The sequence below is a fragment of the Nicotiana tabacum genome, chromosome 11 (assembly GCF_000715075.1).
Source record: "Nicotiana tabacum cultivar K326 chromosome 11, ASM71507v2, whole genome shotgun sequence".
NCBI lineage: Eukaryota > Viridiplantae > Streptophyta > Magnoliopsida > Solanales > Solanaceae > Nicotiana > Nicotiana tabacum.
This window is the reverse complement of record NC_134090.1, coordinates 45,562,803-45,573,672: the sequence shown is the minus strand read 5'-3', so window position 1 is coordinate 45,573,672 and position 10,870 is coordinate 45,562,803. Positions and strand designations below refer to the sequence as shown.

At 40.9% G+C, this 10,870-nt stretch overlaps 1 pseudogene; it reads right to left on the bottom strand.

Annotated features, from left to right (window-relative positions):
- Positions 1-359: 359 nt before the first annotated feature.
- Positions 360-1,930, bottom strand: LOC107766673 (cytochrome P450 71AU50-like; annotated as a pseudogene).
- Between the last annotated feature and the right edge of the window lie 8,940 nt (positions 1,931-10,870).

Here is a 10,870-nt window from a genome sequence, read left to right as displayed (position 1 = left end):
TTTCATGTCAAAATGTCTGGCTCAGTAAACGGGGTTATGAACGACTACCTCGAAAGCAATAGAGAAAGGGAAATGACCGTCCTAGAGGCCGACAAACCACCCTATTCAACCCGGACGAAAGAGAAGGTCCTCCAACTTAACATCCACATGATTACCGGGGGAACCACCGCTCCCCAAGGGCCCATGTTCAAATGAACGAGAATGTCCGTAACAAGAGAAGGACAAACCCAAGAACGCGTACCCGAATAGCAGATAAAGCACACAACAATCACAAATATCAAAAGAGCAGAACCTGAATATGAGGTGTTCAATAGGTACAACCAGAAGATAACGTGTCTAAATTTAAATTCCTACATCCATCATACATTTAGTCTATACGTTGGAATAACCATCAAAGGCTTTTCTTTGCATAATACTATCCCAAACTGCTCATCAACGTCTAAATCAAGAGGCTGCATACCATTTGGAATCTCCCAATCCAAGCAATGCACCAATTGTGCTACCACAAGGCGAACAATAGTAATCCCCAACTGCATTTCAGGACAGCTTCTTCTACCAGAGCTAAATGGTAAAAGTTGGAAGTGGCGTCCACGAATATCTATGCTGCTCCCCACAAATCTCTCAGGCAAAAACTTCTCAGGCTCAGGCCAAACATTTGGATCCCTCTGAATCGCGTAACAATTTATCATGATTCGGGATCCCTTTTGTATGTGGAAGCCGTTGACTACACAATCTTCCATGGCCTCATGGTGCATTAGTGGCACTATGGAATGCAGCCTCAGGCCCTCTTTTACAACCATGCCTAAGTACTTTAAATTCTCCAGGTCTGATTCTTCAACCATTCTGTCCATGCCTACAACTTCTTCCAACTCTCTTTGTAATTTCTTCATCGCTTGAGGGTACCTTAGAAGCTCAGTGAGTATCCATTCTACTGATGTGGCTGAAGTGTCCATTGCTGCAATTAGCATGTCCTGTATTGAAAAGGAAGTAGAATCAATATTAAAGATAGTGGTATTTTGAGCTTATATTAGTATTTGAATGGGAAACAATTACATACTTAGAGGATGGCTTTTATATCTCGACGATCAAACTGAAATTCTCCTTCTCCTGATTGCATAATGTCCATCATAGTATCCACAAAGTCCTTAGTTTGTTTCTGGTCATGAGACAGCATGTTCATCAATGATCCTCTCGACAAACTTATCAAGCACCTTCGAAAGATCCTTGAGTTTGCGAGTGAATCCCTGGAGATCAATAACACCAAGAAATGGGAAAAACTCTCTAAGATTTGGTGTTCCTGCTAAACGGACAACATATTGAACTACAGCTTTGAATCCCCTCTTATCCAAGTCCTCATCCATGTATTTGTTTCCAAATACCATTAAGCAAGTCAAGTTAGCATTCAACGACATAATCTTTGCACTAAGATCAACAGCAACGTGATCATGAGCTTGTTCTTTAAGCGATTCAATCAGAAGTTCAACTTCTTTCTTTCTCATGGATCGAAATGAATTCATCTTGTGGCTATTCGAAAGGTGAACAGTGCACAGTCTGCGCATGTTACGCCAATATGCACCATACTTTGCAAAAGTCAAATTCTTCTGGCCATAACCCAAATACTGGATGCTTCGTGATGAGGCCTACTAGCAATGATGTGATCATATGTCTTGAGGAACTTCTCAGCTGCATCAGCAGACGAGACAACGATTGCAGGTACTAATCCCAATCGTACATACATAATAGGACCATGATTCTTGGCTAGTTTTTGTAAATCTTGGTGTAGATCTTTACCTAACAAATGAAGATGTCCAAAAATGGGAAGCCCTTTTGGACCTGGAGGAAACCTTTTTCTCTTCTGAATGTTTAGCGGCTCATAGAAGGCACATACTAATAGACCAACAATTAGAGTTGTTGCCCATATAAAATCCATGGCTAATATGACTTTGTTACCTTCTAAGAGCGCTAATGGAAGATGATATATACAATGTACATATGTTGGTGCAAGAGCTGTGTGTGTGTGTATATATATATATATGTATATATATATATATATATATGCACCATTAATAGATGGAATGTCAATCTTTACCAAAAAAAGAAAATGTGAGATGTCAATGTTCTTTTCTAATCTATACTGAAAGTAGTCTTCAGTAAACTGTTCTAAACTATCAGAGACCAATCTTATCTTGGATCCTCTCTGAAGGCAAATATTTTTAAACTGGTAGAAGGTCAAAATAATTGATGACTGCTCCTATTTAATATGGCCAAATTTCGATACAAGTAATAATCCCAAAGAGGATTTAAGTTATAATATATCAGATTGCATAATTTATCAATACAATTTAATCGTTTGTAACATGCTATTACTTCATTTTTCAGGTCACAATATCAGGGTTGCTATGATGAGTTATATATTATTATAGGTCAACTTAACTTGACGATATTGAACAAATTTAAACTAGGATGACATTGCCTATCATGTTCATTAACAGTACTCCCCCCCCACTCTCCTACAAAAACATGTAACAACGTAACAGACATCAAGAAAGGGAAATTTACTTAATGTTTAAACTTTGAAACCCATGATGAATAATACACCAAAAAGCAATGGAATTCTTTCTAGAGTAATATACGTTAAATGAACATCACTCAATTCATATATACACACTCCTTGTAATTTTGAACCAAATACTTAATACCCTACTTACCCTAGAATAAATTAATAATGTTTATAGCAGTGTATCAACAATGGCTAAATTAGCTCCACGTGGCTCGTCATAGATGAACCCTATAGCCAAGGCAAGTATGTTTGTGCTTTAACTGCCAAAGGAATATATGGGATCAATGACCCTACACAAATGTCAGCGGCAAATTAGCCTTTAAGTTCTGGGACCACCGTCTTCATTCATTGCTATCTTCTTACTATACTGCTTCTATTCCAAAAGCATTGGCAAGAGGCATTACACCTTACAAGATATAACTAAAATCCACAGCAATTACTGAAGGAAGTATTGATAATGTTTTGAACCAGAATTGAGTTCCGAAAATTAAAGTTGGTATCTACCAAGTAAATGGTTCTTTGATTGCAGAAATTCCTGTTGATGGTAATATTAGTGATTCAGTGAACAAAGTGAATCAATAATTCATATGTTTTTTTTTTTTTTTGATTTGCTGAGTTATACACCGCAACAAAAACAACTAGAAATTGGTAGTAATGTTTATAATGATGAGGTGATTTACCTTATTGACAAAAGCTTAAAGAAAGAGTGTTTACCTCGAAAATACGAGTAACAATTAAATTTGATTTATGGTTTTAAAGATACGTGATTTAGTTCAATACTAATTATTAATCAAGAAATTCGATGTATAAATGAAAGGAATAAGTAAAACCAAGCCAGAATGTTGACCAGTTTGACCTCGAGCCAAAGTGACCTCGAGATGGATCAAGAACAGTAAAGCAAGAATAATAAAGCTAAAGGGCAATTCTGATGAACAATGAGCGAGAAAGTAAGAGAGTATATTCTTTGTCAATGATTGATGATGTTTACAAATGATTGAGGCCCCCTTTATATAATAGTGGAACCCTAAATAAGGTACATTTCTATTTACAATAAAGAATCTTATTGAGACAGATGTCTAACCACCTAGTATAGATTCGTACAAATCTATTCCGGGAGTTACGCCATGATCTTGGGGACATGGCAGGAATCTTGCTCATTCTGTTACAATTCCATAAAGGCATTATCTCGAGGCCAGTCATTTTAGGCTCCGACATTCCTCGAACACTTAATTCTTCGAAACCTTGTACTCTGCCATCGAGCTCGAGCCTGGTCCATCGAGCTCGAACTCGATTTATCATGAGTTCGGGCTTAAGGCGATCCCTTGAGCTCGGGAAATCGGGCATACCTAATTTCGACCGTATACAGATAGTCCCCACGTTTCTTAGAGTGAGATGATAAGAAATGATTTGAAACTCGATTTTCCGGAGTCACTAATGATGACGTCATTCTGTAATGTAGGCACTCAAAGTTACCGAAATGTCCCGTCGGTTTGCTTCCCCAAAATATTAAATGCATGCCAGTAATGGTTGGCCACTAGCGTCGCCAAACCGTTGCCGCTCATCTATAAATGTGGGGCTCCTTCTTTGAATTAAGGACTTTACTTCTTCATTACATTCACTCTAATCTCATTTCCTCTTCATCTCTTTCTCTCAACATCTACTTCCACCGCCACTTTAAGTGCCGAAAAATGCCAAACTCCCAGAAAACACCACGCTCTGCTACCTTCTGTATCTCTTAGCTTAAAATCATGGCCAAAACTTCTAAAATGGTCCCCCAAAAAGAAAACGTATCTTCTTCTTCTTATTCCTGCCGGCCAAACTGGCCGCTCCGACCCTTCACGAAATCATTCCTGGCCCCTGTGCGATAAAGAAGGATTTCAATATTGAAAATCCCCCTAATATCCCAGGTCGATGTGAACATGTATCTCGATATAGCAATTCGATATTGAAGAAGCATCTTAAGGCCATGAATAAGGACTGCGGCTGGGGAGATGAGGTCGTGGTACAGATCCACGACCCTGAGGAAAACATCACTACTCCCGTGGAAGGGTTCTTGAGTGTTTATACTTACCCCTTCACGCTGGGTCCCCTCGATCCGGTAGTGATTGATTTCTACAAAAGGTACGAGGTTACTCTCGACCAGATCCATCCCTCCTTTTGGCGCATTGTGATTATGCTGCTCTATTTCTCCAGCAAGGCCGAGGGATTAGAGTTTACCCTCAACTATCTCATTTGGTTGTACCGGCCTCGGTTATTTTGAGGGCTCATCAAGCTTCAACGTCAATCAAAAAAGGCCTTCTTTGCTAGTAACAACGAGGATAAAGATCAAGGCTAGAAGAGCCAATTTGTTAGAGTGAGGACCTCGGATGTCATCCCTAGGGGAAAAATGCCATTCCCGGAGTGATGGAACTTCAATCGTAAGTGAAGTCCTTTTCCAAATACCCTCTCATATTCCGCTTCGGTATTTCGTAAAGCCTTTGCCTCTTTTTGCAGCTGTTTCTTGGATGCCCTACGCGGTCCCCGACCTCGGGGACTGGGTCCGGAAATTAGTTGCAATCTCCTCGTATGATGAGCGCAAATGGCACGAATTATCAAGGGGCAAATGTGAGGCCAAACATCATGGTAAGTTCTCTTCCCAGGTTTTTTTATGCTTTTCTTTTATTGGAGATGTCATCCCACTAATGCTTATTTCTACAGGAATCGAAGATGTCTCCGAAATGAGGTCAGCCCCGCCCGAGGAAGAGACTGAGTCCTAGATTCTTAAATCAGGGAAAAACGACAAAAGAAAAAGGATTTCAAAGCCCGAAGACCCCCAGGATGCGAGGACCCCTACTCGAAAGCCAAAGAGGAAGCTTATCCTTGTGGACGTAGATTTGACCCTCTAATTTATGGAAGATGAAGAAAACAAGGGTGAAGAGTCGACACTGGTGCCCGAAATAGGAAATCGGTCGAAGCTACCGAGCACTCCAAACTAGAGACCTTACCTGGTGGTGAGGAAACGTCAAAGAAAGACTCGGGCAAAGCCCTCAAGTCCCCTCAAATCGAGATCATTCCCGCTCCTTCAACAAGTACACTAGAGAGGGCAAGTGCCAAGAATCCCAAAGCTAAACAGAGCGCCCCAAGTGCAGATCTTGGGGCCGTGACAATATGTCATTCCCCTTCTCTACCATCTTTCTCTGAGGAGTCGATAAAGGACACTCGAGCTCTGTGAACGCTCGACCTGAACAAGGTCCTTGAAGAAGATCCTTTTCAGGAATGTTTCATCAGGGTTGATGATGCCGCCAACCTTAATGATGCATCCACCTTCTTTGAAGAGGCTCATCGTCTCTTCTCTCGGGTAAACACTAACCTTTGTTGTAATTTTCTTTCTTTTCCCCTTCTTTTGACTAATATCTCCTTGTTTTATATGTTGGACATTATCAAGTTCAGGGCTGAGCTGAGCCAATGTGAGGCCGAGCTCAGGAAGGCTTCAGGTGAAGAGAAGGCCCTGAGGCTCCTTTGTATCCAAAAGGAGGAGGAGCTCACGGACCATGTGGCTGATTTAGCCAAAGCTCGCAAAAACGAGGCCGAGCTGGACAAGCAGGTACTCGTGATTTTGAAAGAGTCTGGTCTTTTTGGCCTTACTGCGGAGGCTAACACTTTAATATCTCAACTACAGTAAAAGTTGGAGATGGTCGGGCAGCTCCATGGTTAGGTTGATCATGTTAAGACTGATTGCCACCGATGGAAGGAGAACAAGGATCAGCTTGCTGCTGATAAAAAAGCTCCTCTAGCCTAACTGGCCTCGGCTGAGACTTAGCTCCGAGGAATTAAAGTGAAAAATCTGGCCCAGTCCAAGAAGATCAAGGAGCTCGAGTCCAAACTTGCTGAATTCGGGGCCGAGGTTGCTAAATCTAGGGCCAAAGTGGAGAGGACGAAGGCCACGATTGATAAAACCATCATCGTGTACTTAATTGATGCTTAGGTTGTTCAAGCAGAACTAAAGGAGGCCTATGACCGGAAAAAACAGAGTAATGATTTGGCAAAGTCCCAATTTTGGAGGGATACTCTGGAAGAAATCCACGCCCGATGGTTTGACCTCACTGAAGAAATAGCTCAAGCAAAGGCGCTGGAGACCAATGCCAGGTTTCTCGTTTCTTCTAATGATGAAGATGTTGTTAGTAGTTCTGAGGGCGGGGGAGATGAAGATGGAGTCCCCGAGTAAGAGGTTCCAGAAGATGTGGCTCCCAAGGAGGCAGCTCCCAAGGAGGCAGCTCCTGAGGAGGCAGCTCCCGAGGATGTGGCTTCCAAAGACGTGGTTCTCGAGGATGTGACTCCCAAAGTAGATTAAGTTCTTAGGGTTTTGTTTTTGTTTCTTTGTTTTTTTGTAATGCCCTTCGTGGGTACTGTAAATACTCTTTATAAATATAAAGAATTTCCTTTGCTTCATCTCCGATTTGTATTAAATTTTGCTTTGTCTTCATTTTGAAATTTTTTTGATAACTTCAATGATCAAGTGAACATTGGCTTGGATTGTGAATATAACAAACCATTAGGTTTTTTAGAAATTAATGGGTGATCTCCGAACTTTTAATAGAATACCTCCTACAGTTTTTGTTAATCCTCGAGCTATATTTAAGATGATTTGATGCAAGCTCGGGATGATGGGACTCTTGAGTCCAAGTTGAGTGAGAGTAAGGTCTCGAACGCGGCATGCTTCGGCCCTTAGGCTTTTTTATATTGGCCCTTAGTCTCTTTAAATTGGACCAATTCGGCCTCTAAGACGGCTATAATTTTTTCCTCTTTTCGACTAAAAGACTTAGTGAAAATTTCTTTATGCCTTAGCATGTGTTTTGTACTCGTTGGGTTTTTTGATGGTTCAATCGATTAGAACCCCATTTGTAATCCGTTTGTATTACGATAAGGCTGATATTATCGAAGCCTTTAAATTAATCAAGGGATTGATTTTATCAAAGCCCTTTCTTATTTGCTTTTGCCGAGGTAGCCTAGCTTAACTGTTTTTTCAAACTATTTGAAGACCTTTAACTTATGGCGAAAGTCGGACGTCTTCGAGCCACGTTATTCTGGCCGTAGCTTTTTTTATATGATCGTAGTTTTTAATATGGTTGTAGACTTTAATATGGCTATAACCTTCGGGTAGGTCTCTTGGATTTGTTTCCCGATAACCCTTCAAACTTATTCGAAAGGTTAGTCCCCGAGTATGATGGCCTTGGCCTTTATGTCGAGGGGATGCATATTCGAGGTCTTATGAATTCGAGTTTAGATGACTCAAATGCGTTAACTGTCAATGACTGTCCCTGAGTATTTGAGGTGTATTTGTGTTTTGGACCTTAAGCCGTTTCTTGCAAAATCCCAAATGTGATGTCCGTATAGTAGCAAATTTCTTTGAGATACAAAGTGTTTTGATATAGAAAGAATGCTTATTTGAATAATTGATACATGCGTACATGTTTTTCCATCGAGGCTTGAATTTTATATATGGACACGGTTCATCTGATCATTTGGTCCATTACAAAGTTTTCCTATCGAGGCCCTCTTTGGCATGAAGTATTTTCTTCGAAAATATAATCTCCGAGGGTGATGCCCCCAGTATTCAAGGTTGATTGAAAATAAGCCTTGGATACAGTTGAGTTCTCCTCTGGTAGCACATAATTGTTGCCTCGTTAAAAACCTCGCCGGTAAAACCTATTTGGGACAAAATTCGATCTAAGGGAAAAAGAGTGCAACGTATGCTTTAAAACCCAAGGTCTTGGTGTAGAAAGGTGCCCTCGGCATCGATCGAACACCTGCAATGAGTTAGTCTGAAATTTAAATGGAAAAAGGAGAGGGCCATACCTTAGCAGTAATATCGTTTAAGTAGTGATATATTCCGATTGTTTGACAATTGCTCGTCTTCCATCGTGCCAAGTTTGTAAGATCCTTTGCCGACAACTCTGATGACTCGGTATGGTCGTTCCCAATTCGGGCATAGTTTTCCTTAATTTGAATCTCAAGTATTGAGGGTGACTTTCCGTAGAACTAAGTCCCTGATTCCAAAATATGGAAGTTTAGTCCTTCTATTATAATATCTATCGATTCTTTGTTTATGTGCCGCCATCCAAACAAGTGTTTCTTCTCGTTTTCATATAATATCTCGAGGCTGGAATTCATAGCCTTGTGATTTGACTCCTCTGATGCATGTCAAAACCTGGCGTTGGGTTCTCTGACCTTGACCAAGATTAAGGCCTCGGAGCCATATAGTAAAGACAATGGAGTGTCCCCCGTGCTAGACTTCGATGTCGTTCGATATGCCCAAAAGATCTCAGGTAGAACTTCTCTCCATTTTCCTTTTGCATCGTCCAACCTTTTCTTTAGGTTTTGAATGATAGATTTGTTTGTTGACTCAACCTGTCCGTTCTCGGTTGGGTGGTATGATGTTGATAAGATCCTCTTTAATTTGTGTGCTTCAAGGAACTCTGTTACCTTGCTGTCGATGAATTGCTTGCTATTGTCGTATAGAATTTCGGAAAGTATCCCAAATTGACACACGATATGGTCCCAAATAAAGTCAATAACTTCTTTTTCTCTAACCTTCTCGAAGGCCTATGCTTCCACCCATTTAGAAAAGTAGTCAGTCATAAACAAAATGAACTTAGCTTTACCTGGGGTCGTTGGTAGGGGGCCGACGATATCCATTCCCCGTTTCATGAAAGGCCATGGGGACAGAACGGAGTGAAGTTGTTCTCCGGGCTGATGAATCATCGGTGCAAACCTTTGTCATTTATCACATTTTTTGGCAAACTCCATAGTGTCTTTTTCCATGCTATTCCAGTAATACCTTGCTCTAATAATTTTGCGAATCAAAGACTCGACGCCGGAGTGATTCCTACAAGTGCCTTTGTGGACTTCTCGTAGAACATAATCGGTGTTCCCTGTCCCTAAACACACTGCCAATGGTCCATCGAACGTTCTTATGTATAATTTTCCATCTTCATCCAATATGAACCTAGCAGCCTTGGTTCGCCGAGCCCTCGACTCTTTGTGATCCGATGGAAGCTTTCCATTTTTCAAATACTCGATATACTTATTCCTCCAATCCCAAGTCAAACTTGTAGAATTTATCTCAGCATGACCCTCTTCGACCATAGATCTCGATAACTATACGATGGTCCTCGGGACAATATTATCGTCTTCAACTAATGACCCCAAGTTGACAAGTGCATCGACCTTACTATTTTTTTTCTCGAGGCACATGGTCTAGAGTCAACTACTTGAAGCGATGCAAGGTTACTTTTAATTTGTCCAAATATCTTTGCATTCTATCCTCTCGAACTTCAAACCTTTTATTTAATTGATTTATGACCAACAGGAATCACACTTGGCTTCGATGACTTCTGCCTCCAAGCTTTTAGCTAGCTCGAGACCTGCAATCATGGCCTCATACTCGGCCTCATTATTAGTCAACCTAAAAGTTTTAATGGACTGTCTAATAGTACTACCTGTTGGTGGCTTCAAAACAATGCCGAGCCTGGACCCTTGCACATTCGAGGCACCGTCCGTGAAAAAGGGTCCATACCCCCGACGATGTACCCGATTTTAGTAGAAGTTCTTTCTCCACATTGGGTACGAGGGTCAGCGTAAAATCGGCCATAAAGTCAGCTAAGATTTGATATTTAACAGTCGTTAGAGGTTGATATTCGATATCATATCCGCCAAGTTCGATTGCCTATTTGGCCAATCGGCCTAATAATTCGGGCTTATCCAAAACATTTTAGAGAGGATAAGTGGTTAATACACATATGGGATGACATTGAAAATATGTCTTTAATTTCCTATATGCGCTTATTAATGCAAGTGCTATTTTTTCTAAGTAAGGGTATCTAGTTTCAGCAGTTCGGCTTACATAATAAACAGGGAATTGCATACCTTTCTCTTCTCGAACTAGTACCTCACTTACTGCTATCTCGGACACAACCAAATATAATTAAAGCTTTTCATCTACCTTCGGGGTGTAAAGCAAAGGCGAGCTCGATAAGTATCACTTCAATTCTTCTAAGGCTTGCTGGAATTCTGGGGTCCACGCGAAATCTTTTTCTTTTTGAGCAAGGAAAAGAACCTATGACTTCGCCTCGAAATGAATCGACCTAAGGCGGCTATTTGTCTTGTTAGCCTTTGCATGACTTTCACACTATCCACGATTGTGATATCTTCGATGGACTTGATCTTGTTGGGGTTGATTTTGATCCCGCTATTCGATACCATAAAGTCGAGAAACTTACCCAAGCGGACTCCGAAGGCACATTTTTCCAGGTTAAGCTTCATGTTGTACTT